Source organism: Zea mays, chromosome 7 (genome assembly GCF_902167145.1).
Source record: "Zea mays cultivar B73 chromosome 7, Zm-B73-REFERENCE-NAM-5.0, whole genome shotgun sequence".
NCBI classification, from domain to species: domain Eukaryota; kingdom Viridiplantae; phylum Streptophyta; class Magnoliopsida; order Poales; family Poaceae; genus Zea; species Zea mays.
This window is the reverse complement of record NC_050102.1, coordinates 171,745,444-171,758,265: the sequence shown is the minus strand read 5'-3', so window position 1 is coordinate 171,758,265 and position 12,822 is coordinate 171,745,444. Positions and strand designations below refer to the sequence as shown.

Genomic DNA, 12,822 nt, shown 5'->3' with positions numbered 1-12,822 from the left:
GGATGTGGCAGCAAGGGGTACATGGGGTATAGGACAATGTAGAGCAGATGAAGAACAAGCAGATTGCAACTTTGGGTGACATACTAGCATCAGCACAAGTTGATTCATGCAATACTGATGGTGCATCAACAATAGGCGTGTAGAACTACATATTTTCCATGTCTTCCTTTTCTCGTGTATTGTGTTGTTTGATGTTCAATCGTTGACCATATTTGTTCTTTTGACAGTTGCAAGTAGTTCGCGAGGCAGCTATGCTCAGCACAAGTGAAAGATGAACAAGCACAAGCTCCGGAAGCGACTTTGCCGCTAGACATGAGAGCTCTCTCCTCTCCAGTTTGAGGTCATAACATTGTGTTTAGTTTCTCTGATAGCGTCTTACCATTAGATGTTCTGTTGTTTTGAAAGCACGTCTTCTTGAGAAACCTTACAAATAATATTAATTGATGGATTTCAGGACCCTAACTTTTGGACAATTAGGCCCTTGTCTGATATGATGGTTCGAGCTGCCACACATGATGTCTGCTTCCTTCTCAATATCTATGAGAAAACGATGGAAAAGTTAAGCAAAGTAAAAACCATACTCATAGTTTGCAACTGTACAGATAAATGAAACAGTGAGCCTCCATGACCGCCTTACTTCTGCTAAACCAGTTCTCCAGTCTTGGTGTTTCCAAAGGATCCCATGATCCTCCTCATGCAAACAAACACAGTTCTCAATTGTCTCCACACCACCAGTGAAGTTTGTGAAATGTGCATCAAAATATTTTATGTAGCCCAAGCACCCTCTTATAGAAATCCTTGCATTGTAAAGAAATATAGCTTTTCAATGACCATTTCACCCTTTTTGTATCCACCATTTCTACATTTCACAAGTTCCAGTGAATAGGTGATAGTTGTGATTTTAAGGTGGTTGAAAATGAAGGTAGGAGAAGGGGCACATGAATCTAAATGATGCATACTTAAGTGGCACTTTTGCCTCTATCAGATTTTCTCCATGTTTATTTGATGCTTGCCTTTGTTTCAATGTTTTATATTTGGGTTGTGATTCTTTTAGTGCAAAACTTGCTTTTTTAATCATCTATATTTGGTGGTGATATCTGCAGGATAGGTTTTAGGAGAGGCTAAGAAAGCGTTTAGGACTTGAAGAGGCTACAAAGAACAAAGGTTTTGACCTTGGTAACGGTGAGTTATTTTATTAATGTTTTTATGCCAACAACTTTAGCTTTTGTACACTAGCACTGTTTTCTTAAGGCAAAACAATTGAATTCGGGAGTGGTTTATCCGCATTAGAATGATGATGATAAAAACCAGGAGATAAATATCTTCTAAGATGGGAGTTTTTCTTCTCTCAAAACCAGGAGTTAAAAACCTTTATTTTAACACCCCTGTCCAAATCTGAGAGGATACAAGAATCTAAATCTGACTCCAATTCTTATCTGCCATCCCTAAACCTTAATGGCGTAATGTGAACACAAATTTGATGGGGATGGTCAAGCTCGTTCTGTCATTCACTGGGGCCATTGGCAACCTGACAATTCAATACATTCAGTCGTGAGCAAGTAAAAGTGTGTTGTCGTGCATTTTATGTCATTGTTGTTTGGAGGCCAAAACCATGCTATCAGTTTGGCTTAATTGTGAAATATAGGAAATGGATCAAGCCAAAAGGTTTAGGGATGGCAGTGAAGCAATAAATGGTGAGACTGAATGGCTAACTAGCTCGAGGAGCACCATATCCACATAGGCTCTGAATGGCTAATTAGCTTGAGATGCAACATTTCTGTGCAGGCTCAAGGATTTTTACTCATATCTGACTAAAATCATACTTGTTCCCTTGTTCTACCCAAGATCCATTAACTAATTGCACACCCATATCTATGTCATACTTAGATGGAGAAATATCTTGTGCACATCCATATTTGAGGTGATATCTTGATACCTCAGTACATCAGACTTTGGATGAGGTTTATTTAGAGTAGTACAGGGAGGGGAGGCTTCAAGTGATTGGTTTATAATAGATGCTTCCCAAACTATAATGTATCAGAGGGCATGAGTTTGCTTACCAAGCTGTGATGGGAAAACATGTATTAGTTGAGCACTTGAGCTAAGCACACAAATTGTGACCATATTGTATTATTCAGAGAGATGGGCATGATTTACATAGTGTGCATAGCTAGCACATTCCTTTATCCATGAGGCTGAACATTGTTTTATTTCTATCAATGTCAAGTGCATTGCGACCTCTTATACTGACAGTTTGCATTTTGTTGCACAGTATACATTGGTTGAAAACCTTTTGCATACTATAATTTCTGGTCCATGATGAGCAATAGCTTTCTTTCTAACAATGAGAGATTTTAAGTTATTTTTAGATTTTGATTGACATTTATTAGATTTTGTAACCTTGTTGCTTAAATCCCACTTTGGTCTTTGACTGTAGATCATTCTCTTTTGTGTCATCACAGGAGGAAAGACACAAAATGTTTCAGTACCGACTGTTGAAGGTGTAGCTAGAGGAACTAGCTATGGATGGGTGGATGGAGGTTTGCGGGGTACAAATCTTGGTGCTGGTGTGATTGATCCTACAAACGTACACTCAGATAATCTTTTGCACGTCTGGTCTATGCCCAGCACAGCAAATGTTAGCCAGCAAGAAGCGCCTCGGCCTCTAGAGAAAGTAAGTTGGGTTACATTTTGTTTCCACTGGTTTCTTGCTTCAGCATGTCACTAAAAGTATGTTATACTGTTCAATTGTTTCCCTGATACACGGAGTGTTTTTTTTTCTCATTTCTCAAACACTCAAGAGAATTGTGCATCATTCCATTAAGAAAGAAGGGAATACAATGGGGAGTAAAAGAACCTCCCCACAACACACCGACACACACATGTTCTTGTTCTTTTGAATGTGGCATTGCATTTTTCAATTGTGATCAGATTCATTGTGCTTTCAGCCATGATTTGACTTATTACTATCTCATTATGTTACTTACCAAAATGTCCAAACTTTATATTTTCCTTCAGGTCAACCTTTTGGCAGCAAGAAATGAAAGGGAAAGTTTTCAAATTGCTTTACGCCCAAAGGTTTCATGGGCAACTTCAGGTATTGCAGGGTCTGTGCTGATACAATGCACCGATCTCTGCTCCTCCTCAGGAGACAGGTTTGTTTGTTTAAAATTTAAAACATCTTTATTAGGGAAGCTCAGTGGCTATTTCAATAGCTACCTTCAAGGAATGGATGAAACCGGATCAGATAGGTACCAGTGATCTTGCATTTTGTCCTACACCTCATGTTATATTCTATATTTTCTTGTGCCTGAACATTCTGATGTGGTGTTGTGATACAGGTCTTTCAAAGTGCTGCATTTTTTTATTCTCTCACAGTTCGTGAAAATGTTGGATTCCTTTTGTAAGGGAACATGCCTGCCAGAAGGTCATTTTTTCAGTAATTGCTTCTGTTCAGCTTTCATCTCTGATACATCCATCCTTTGCTTTAGATATGAAAATTCAAGCTTACCCGAGGATCGCATTGGTGAATTGGTGAAAGAAACTTTGGCTGCAGTAGGACTAAAGGTAAGTCAAGCTTCCATATTCGTTTAGATAGAGCACTTCTCACCATAAGTTTAGCATTCAATTGTTAAAGTATCTGTGTTTTTTTGTCACAATGAGTACTTTGCATGATGGTAAACTTTTCTGATAAATTGCCAACTGTTATCTACAGATGCTATATAATACTCTAGCTGTTCCAAATTTTAAGTTGATTTGAGTTTTGTAATAGCTTGTGAGAAAGCTCTCTACTTTTTGTCCAATTGATATAGAGGTTGTTCCGACTGAGTACAAATATCTGTCAAAGAAAATATTGCCAACAAATCAGGGTTCTGTCACGGAGTATTTTCTTTCCATTCGCCCAACTGAGAGGGCCTGGCCAGGTAGCTACCCCCTCCCTTCCTTTTCAACCATGCTATCTTCATCTATTCTAAAAGCTGAAGCGTTTTTTTCATGTAGCGGTGTACTTTCTGTATGATCTCTCACCAATTACATTCACCATCAAAGAGGAAAGAAGGAACTTCCTTCATTTTATAACTCGTCTTTGTGCAGTTCTTGGTGGCACATTTGCCATGACAGGTTAGCTTGCACCCAATAGTTTTCTGATCTATCTTTCTGCATTTTGCTTTTTTTTCCTGACTCAGATTCACTGGTAGCGTCAGTTGCAATGCATGCAACGTGGTACTGACAAGCAGGCTTAGAAAATAAATCCATTGTTATAATTAACTGCTTGTTAGCTTGCTATGTACCTAAGGCATATGTTACATCTAGAGACATAGTAAAAACTATCTATCTTGAGACACTTACAATTTGGAACGGAGGGAGAAGTAGACTAATAGCAGGCAGAGTGATCCTACATGCAAACGATGACAAGATGACCACTATATTATACACCTGTTTCATTATTGGAGTAATGCGGTGATACATGTATGGTTCTCTTATTAAAGCTGTAAGACTAAGGATCACCTTTTCCCCCTTCGAACAAGGTGACAAGTCATTATGAGTTTATCACAGTGATTTGCTTGTTTTCTGCACAACACATGTCCATACATATGTTATAGTTGCACTATTTTTACCCCGTTGCAACACACGGATATTTACCTATCTCTACTACTTATTAAGTTAGCAATAGTAGCCTGCCTTTTTGTGTTCTGCCTTCGGTGAATCTGCACCGTCCGTTCGCTTCCGTGAATCCACACCGTTCGCCCGCCCACGCCCGCGATCGTTCCCCCACCTCCCCTTCCCCACCCTGCCGCCGCCCCATCCCCATCCGCACCCCCACCTCCGCGAATTGTGCGACCTCCGCGCGACCCGGCCTGCACCCTGTCGCGCCCTACGACACCGCCTCCTCGCACCCAAGCCCATACTCAAAAAATCAGCCAAACCCCTCGCATCTTCCCTCCCACGGATGCAATCGCGCCGCCGCCCCATCCCTTCCCCCACCCTCATCGGCGATGTGCCTGCTCCAGCGAGCGGCGCTCTACTTTCTGGGTGGCGCTGACGACCGCGAGGCGCTGGCGTACGCGGCGCGGATGCCGGAGACCGGGACCATGTCGCTGACGGTGGTGCGGTTCAAGCTCCGGAACTGGGTTGGGATGGGCGGGCGCGACGAGGCGAGGCGAGGGACGAGGAGCTGCTGCAGGAGTTCTGGAGCAGGCACAGGGACAACGAGCGGGGTGGTGTACGTGGAGAAGACGGTGGAGGACGCGGAGGGCACAGCGTCCGTGGTGCGCGCCATGAGCGAGGAGTTCTGCATCCACGGCGGGGGAGGCGGCGTCGAGGCCTCGTCGCCTTCCATGGCGAAATCGAGTGGGGAATAGGGCGGTTTAGGGTTTATGGGAGAGGAAAGAGGAGGGGTCGAGGGCATGCCTGGCCGCGACGGCATGCCTGCGGTCGCTGCCATGGGCCGCTTGCTACCGGACCTGGTGAACGGTTCGCTGCCACCGAGGAGGGCTATAAGAGCGTGAGATCCATTTATGCGTAGGACCGCATCTTAGCAGGGAGAAGGATAATGAGGAGGAAGAAAGTGATAGAGATGGTTTCTTCCGCAGATTACTCAGGGATAGCAAAGAGGAGGACATGGAACTGACACCAAGCTCAGATGGTTTGTTGAAGCGACTTTTTCGTGATAAGGAGGACAGGCAAGGTGAGGATGATGAGAAGGATTTTTTCGCAGGATGTTCAAGGATAAGAACGAGGAGAGGAGAGATAGTAATCATGCAAGACATGGGAATGAGGAAAGACTGGGCAAGAGTGTGGAAGATGATGACAGAGAAGGTTTCTTCCGCAAAATTTTCAAAGATAAGAATGAGGAGAGGAAAGATGAAGGGCATCAAAAGCCAGATGAGAGAGAAAAGGTTGGTGCGAACATAGAAGATGATAAGAGAGATGGTTTTTTCAGGCAACTCTTTAAGGAGAAAAACGATGAGAAAAAGGAAGGCAGCACACCAAGCAAGAAAGAGGAAGATGATAAAGGCCATAAAAATGCAGATGATGATAATTTCTTTCGCAGGCTTTTCAAGGATAAGAATGAAGAAAAGAAAGGGATTGTTCATGACAGGAATGAAGATGACAAGTGTGAGGAAGGTGATAAAGAAAACTTCTTCCGCAAATTATTTAAGGATAAACTTGAGGAGAGGAGAACTGAGGGACCTGATAAAAATGATGATTATGGTAAGGGAAGTAGTGGTATCGAAGAGGAAGATAATCCAGAGTTTTTGTCATTCCGTAGGTTGTTTAGAGTGCACCCAGAAGATCCTAAGAGTGGGCACATAGAAAGCAGTCAATCTAACAATCTTTCTGAGGGGAGCCTAGGATCAGAAAGCTTTTTTAAGAGGCTATTCCGTGATAGAGACCGCTCACTTGAAGATTCTGAGATTTTTGGGTCAAAAATGGCAAAAGAGGCAAGGATCTGGTCTCATGTTATTTTTCTGCTTGATACGATATCTCGTGTTCATGTTATAGTACTATATTATGCCAGTTTTTATATGTTGTTTTTTACAGTGATTTCTTTTTGCATCTGTCCTCATCATCCTAATTGTGGTGATATGCATTGCAGAAACACCCTGGTACTACAGGAATCAATGAGAAGCAAAGTGGGAAACCACCATTACCAATTAATGCAGTAGCAGAGCTTCGAAAAGGTTCTTACTATGCTTCGTTGGAACTTGTTCAGGCTTTATGTGATACATCTTATGGCCTGGTAGACATATTTCCTATTGAGGATCGTAAGATTGCCCTCCGGGAGGTAGATCAAACACATTACCATGTAACTACATGGCTATTCATTTCACAACCCTTCAGTCATCCTGTGCTAATCATTGCACTCTCTTTGTTCTTTTCACATTTTAACTTGTACCCTGCACTGCAATGATATCTTCTTTTGTGTGGCAGTCTCTTATAGAGATCAATAGCCAGATTGCTTCTGCTGAAAAAAATGGAGATGATTTCTGCTGTCATATTCAGGATAGCTCCTGAACTTTTGTTCTATATATAGTTTTGTTAAGCCTTTTGTTATTTGCATTGCTGGTAGTATTACATTAGCATCTTCCATTGGTAGTTAGAGGATGTACATTTATATTTTTTGCCTTGTCCATTTGTGTCTGAGGTTTGTATTATGGAAAATGTTTTTGATGAACAATCTTTAAAAATCAGTTTCAGTCATCTGCATAGATTACTTGAATAGCTTTTTGATAGAACTTGTTCTGTCATATTTTTCGTTCATCAGTTGCCATCACCATTGTAAGGACTGGAGTTAGTTTCTTTGTTTCTGCTGAACTGAGCACCTAGGTAATTTACAGACTGTGGTGTACTGAATTAAATGCATAAGGCATCAGAGCAATATGCCTAGCCAGTGTTTGTGTTAAAGAAGAGCACTCTCTTCTTGACTTGAAGCTCTGAACCAATGTGTTTTTAAGTTTATTTACATACCATATTACCATAGTTAGAATAACATCATAATATTTTCTTTATTCTTCTATGGCTAGGAGTATGCTTTCCGATGGGAAAGGGCATATATCGAGTGGTTCATATACCTGAAGACGAGTCTGTTCTTCTGAATTCTAGGGAGAAAGCTCCTTACCTTATATGTGTTGAAGTTTTAAAAGCAGAAGCTCCTAGGTATGCTGGTTTTCTGTATGTTCAATGAAAGTTAATGTTGAGTCTTTCATAAACCTGGTCAGGCTTGTTTTTGTACTAATTTTTATTTGTATATATGAGACTAGAGACGCATAGCTCACAACTGGAGTTTCTATTGATTTTTTTTGATAAACAATGAAATGGTGGCCTTTGTCACTTTGTTACTGGAAGGAATCCTCTGATGCACCTGCATCCTGACGTGGTGACATGCGGACCAGCTGGGTGTGGGACCCACCTGCCATTGACCATGTCACGATGTGGAGTTATGTCAGGGGTACCATTTCCCCAAACAGATGTCATTCTGGTAATGACTTTTTTTCTTCTTTCCAGCCACTCTAAAGGATCATCAGATGGGCACAAATTATCAAAAGATGGGATACCATTGGCTAATGGAGATGTGCAACTACCAAAACCACCTCCATGGGCCTATCCTTTGTGGAGCAGACACGAAACACAAAACTATGAAACAGACATAATGTTGAAGTCTACTTCTCAGGTTATTGACCAAGCAATGGCTCAACTCTGGGAGACTAAAGTAAAATTTGTAAATGTTAGTTTCTCTATTGAGAAACTTGGTCGCGCAAAGAGCATTGTACTTTCTGAAACGGGTCGTAGGCTGCGACATGATGCTACGGATTCAAATATGATTGTGTGCAAAGCACGAACATTTTACTATAACAATGAAACCCACATTTGTACATAATTCATCATGGTATTATATGTTGCCGTTGCAACGCACGGGCACTCACCTACCTTATATAATACACTAGGTGAGTGACCGTGCGTCATAGGCCCGAGTTTCTCTTCGATGCCATCTCGGACAGCTCTCATATGTCATCCTCTATCTTATAATTATATAACACATATGTGCATATATAATTTATCGAGATATTATATGTTCCCGTTGCAACGCACGGGCACTGACCTAGTGATGATAGAATTGTTTAATATCTTTAATTTAGTAAGTTGTGGACTTTATATGCTTGTAATATTTTGGTTTTATGTGATCAAATATACGGGCCGGGCTCGGGCCGGCACGGCCCAACGAAGGCACGATGTGGTTTAGGACCGGGCTGGGCTACTGTTTTTACACTTCAGGCTAGCACGGCACGGTCGAAAAGTTTTTTGGGCTCTTTGGGCCCGAGCCCATTTAGCACGAAGCACGATGGGCTTGGACCGGGCTGGCCCTGCCCAGCCCAATTCCCAGCACTAATCAAGCGGGCACGGGGGCCGTCGCGCTCCGTCGTCAAGCAAGCACACGTCGCGGCGCCATAGTTTTATGGCCCTGAAAGCTTTCTAGTGTGTCTTACGAGTTACCACCAGACAAAATGCACCACCGTGGGGGTGCGCCTGCGCCGCATAAGGTTCTCACCGCACCGCCGACCGGTGCGGGCAGCCTGCCTCGGAAGCCGGAAACCCCTTTTCATTGCCAAGCCGCTCGATGCCGGGGAGTACCTGTTGCTTCACGGCTAAATAACCTCGCCATCAACTCCTACTACTCCCAGCTGTTCTCAAAGCTGCACGTTGCCTCCCATGGCTTGGGACCACGAGTTCAGTTTAATTAATATTAGCATAGCAGCACTCCATATGTCAGCCCACGAATTCATTTCATGTTTAATTTCATCTCTACTGTATTCTCCTCGAACAAGCAGAGCTGTACACACCATGCCGGGCCGGACACCACACCATGCACCTCGAGGACATCAACTCAGCAACGCGGCCGGCGGCCACACCGACTACTAGATCAGTGGATCGCCAGCGCTGCAGCACAGTTCCATCTACACTGCCACTCATCGCCTCCACTCAGACCTAACCAAGGTGTCCGTCTTCGGCCACGCCAAGCGGCCAAGACCAAGCTCATCGCCCTCGTCGCTGTGGATCCGGCGGACGGCATGGGCGCGTGGGCAAGCAAACGCCACCCCGGTCGGTTACCTATTTATGTATACACAAATACATAGAGCATGTCGCGTCGCAGACCACGGCATCAGTTGTCTGTCTGCTGAAGTGCTGTACTGTACATTATACATGCCCTGGTTCTATACAAATACAGTATACAATAGGTACGTACCGGGCCGAATCAACTGTGAACGCGTCGGCGTCAATCAGACAGCAGGAACATTCCCCGCACTGCCTACAGGGAGGCTACAGAGCCATGCACTAGCGCGGTCAACACTGCTCTGCACAGCAGAGTCCTGTATGTACCTGCTGGCCATGGCCACCCCCCATCTTCTTCCGGTCCATCGAGTGGACACTGGACAGGCAGGCAGGCCAGGCACCGCGGATGACCCGAGAGTCTCGGCCGCCATGATGGGTCGTCGTCCGGTCCGTTAGGTAATAAACACCCCTCCTTTACGACGGACCAGATCGAGACCATACGATATGGGCACGATTGGCCATGGCGGGAAAGAGAGGCCGCTAGCGGCGCCTCTGCGTCGTCCTCGCTCGCCACCCCTGCATGAATACATGTGCCGTGTCTGCCTGTCTGCTGCCCTTGTCGCGCGCGCCTAGCCCAGCCCAGCCCATCCCTTTATTCGTCCCCCGTCGTCCGTGCGTGCACAGCATTACACCATCGATACATGCACGCGAGCCAATTATTAGCATGTTATGTATCCAGATTTCAAAAACATGAGCCAATTATGGAAAAATTCAACCCATACTTAGTCTTTCTAATTTGCAACATGTATGTACCACATATGCATCCATGCACACGCACACACTGTCGTCTACCTGTTAATTAAGTTGGGCTGAGCATGGGACTGCTTTTAATAGTGGGGAAAAAAAATCTAGGATCCACTGTTTGCAACGGAGAAATGTCTATGTAGGTTCGCCGTTATTCCACTTGCACGGCTCGGCGCTTCTTCGTTTCGGTCTTTATTCCTCCTGCCCTTTTTGATTAGTTAAGTTTACCACGTTGAGAGAGTATATATACACAGACAGTGACTCAGGGAGTACTACGAATCCAACCAACAATCAAATCCCAGACAGACAGACAGAAAGGAAGAAAGAAGATCTACGATCTGATGCCCGGGCCGGCCAAGCCCGATCTATCATCCGACGCCCACACCCTGGCTGTCGTGTGGGTCGTCGCGCGGGCGCACGGTGGAGATGCCGCCAGAAAAAAAAGGCTATATATATGTCGGGAGTGTCGACCAACTCATGCACTACCGCCAGTCAGAAGCTTCCAGCTGCTGGGAGCTGAGTTTTTTGCCGCGTGCGTTTTACTGCGTGTGCCGGACTGCCGGCCGGGCCGGGCAATGCACGCAACGCAACGCAACGCATGCATGAACGACGACGCAGTGGAGTCCACGCCGCACTAGTGCGGTACAGGCGTTCCATGCACAAATTTAAGCAAGAATCGGATGCCACCGCGGGCCCCTAACGAACGAACCATATGGTTTGAGTTCGTCTCGGCTCGAGCTGCTACTTGCGTGTACGCGCGGTAACGACCAGGTACTAACTAATTAGCGTAACTATCTAGCACGACTACTACATGTGCGTGCGTGTATATAGTGATTATATTCACTACCGGAATCCGAGGCTTTGCCGAGTGTGGGCTTCTTTGCCGAGTGCCTTTTGTCGGGCACTCGGCAAAGATAGTTTTGCCGAGTGCCGCTCTCGGTACAGTTAGGCACTCGGCAAATCGTACTTTGCCGAGAGCTGAACACTCGGCACCGAACGGCACTCGGCAAAGACAACTTTGCCGAGTGTCAAACACTCGGCAAAGGGGGCTCTCGGCAAACGGCCGTCAGCGACCGTCCCAGAGCTGACGGTCGTTAGTCTTTGCCGAGTGTCAGCCGTTGGCTCTCGGCAAAGATGTTCTGTACCGAGTGTCACATAGCAGGCACTCGGCAAAGCATACTTTGCCGAGTGTCATAACTGGACACTCGGCAAAGTATATTTTTATTTTTTTTATTTTTTGCAACCAAACTTTTTGTGGTGTGTTCCTACACTATGTATACCTACATGTATCATTTGTGGACAATTTTAACAGAGTTTTCAATCGTTAGTAGATTTAGTTCGTTTATTTGAATTTCTTCGGAAAATTTAGATTTGAACTGTAGGTCACTCGAAACTTGGAAAACCGTGCATGCAAAAATGATATTCATGTTACTTAGCATAAGTTACGACCGATTCCAGGAGCGGACCGAAAACTTCGAGCAACATGCTCACTAAACATGGCCGTGAACTTGCCATACACATGTTTAAAAATTGTATAAAACACAAACAAAGTCAGAAAATCCTGAAACTTGTTCACGTGTCATGATATCATATGTACAGGCTGCGATAAAAATTTTAGAATGTTTGGAGAAAGTTGTGGGACACTATGTGTAGAAACCTAAGAGAACTACACATGAAATCTCTTAGGTTTCTACACATAGTGTCCCACAACTTTCTCCAAACATTCTAAAATTTTTATCGCAGCCTGTACATATGATATCATGACACGTGAACAAGTTTCAGGATTTTCTGACTTTGTTTGTGTTTTATACAATTTTTAAACATGTGTATGGCAAGTTCACGACCATGTTTAGTGAGCATGTTGCTCGAAGTTTCCGGTCCGCTCCTTGAATCGGGCGTAACTTATGCTAAGTAACATGAATATCATGTTTGCATGCACGGTTTTCCAAGTTTCGAGTGACCTACAGTTCAAATCTAAATTTTCCGAAGAAATTCAAATAAACGAACTAAATCTACTAACGATTGAAAACTCTGTTAAAATTGTCCACAAATGATACATGTAGGTCTACATAGTGTAGGAACACACCACAAAAAGTTTGATTGCAAAATATAAAAAAAAAATACAAAATACTTTGCCGAGTGCTGTCCAGTTAACACTCGGCAAAGACAACTTTGTCGAGTGCCTCTCCTTGGGCACTCGGCAAAGCCTGTACAACACATCGTTGCCGAGTGCTCTACAGCTAGCACTCGGCAAAGGAGACTTTGCCGAGTGCCCGAGATCCAGCACTCGGCAAAGTTTATTTTTTAATTTTTAAAAAATCTTTGCCGAGTGCCGGATCGCGGGCACTCGGCAAAGAACGTTTTAATACCGTAAAAACGCCCGCACTCCCTGTCTCTCTCTCACTCTCACTTTCTCTCTTTCTCTGCCCCCAACCCGCCGCCGCCCGCCGGAGCGCCGCCGTCGCT

General features: G+C 44.3%; 1 long non-coding RNA gene and 1 pseudogene across 1 annotated transcript; both read left to right on the top strand.

The window, feature by feature from the left end:
• Nucleotides 1-241: 241 nt before the first annotated feature.
• Nucleotides 242-4,143, top strand: LOC118473001 (uncharacterized). Its single transcript, XR_004851611.1, has 8 exons — nt 242-340; nt 455-1,182; nt 2,463-2,674; nt 3,019-3,251; nt 3,342-3,403; nt 3,492-3,567; nt 3,813-3,923; nt 4,000-4,143. It is a non-coding gene; the product is annotated as an uncharacterized lncRNA (long non-coding RNA).
• An 851-nt stretch (nt 4,144-4,994) lies between these two features.
• LOC103637237 (phosphatidylinositol 4-kinase beta 1-like) lies at nt 4,995-8,385 on the top strand (annotated as a pseudogene).
• The last annotated feature ends 4,437 nt before the right edge of the window (nt 8,386-12,822 follow it).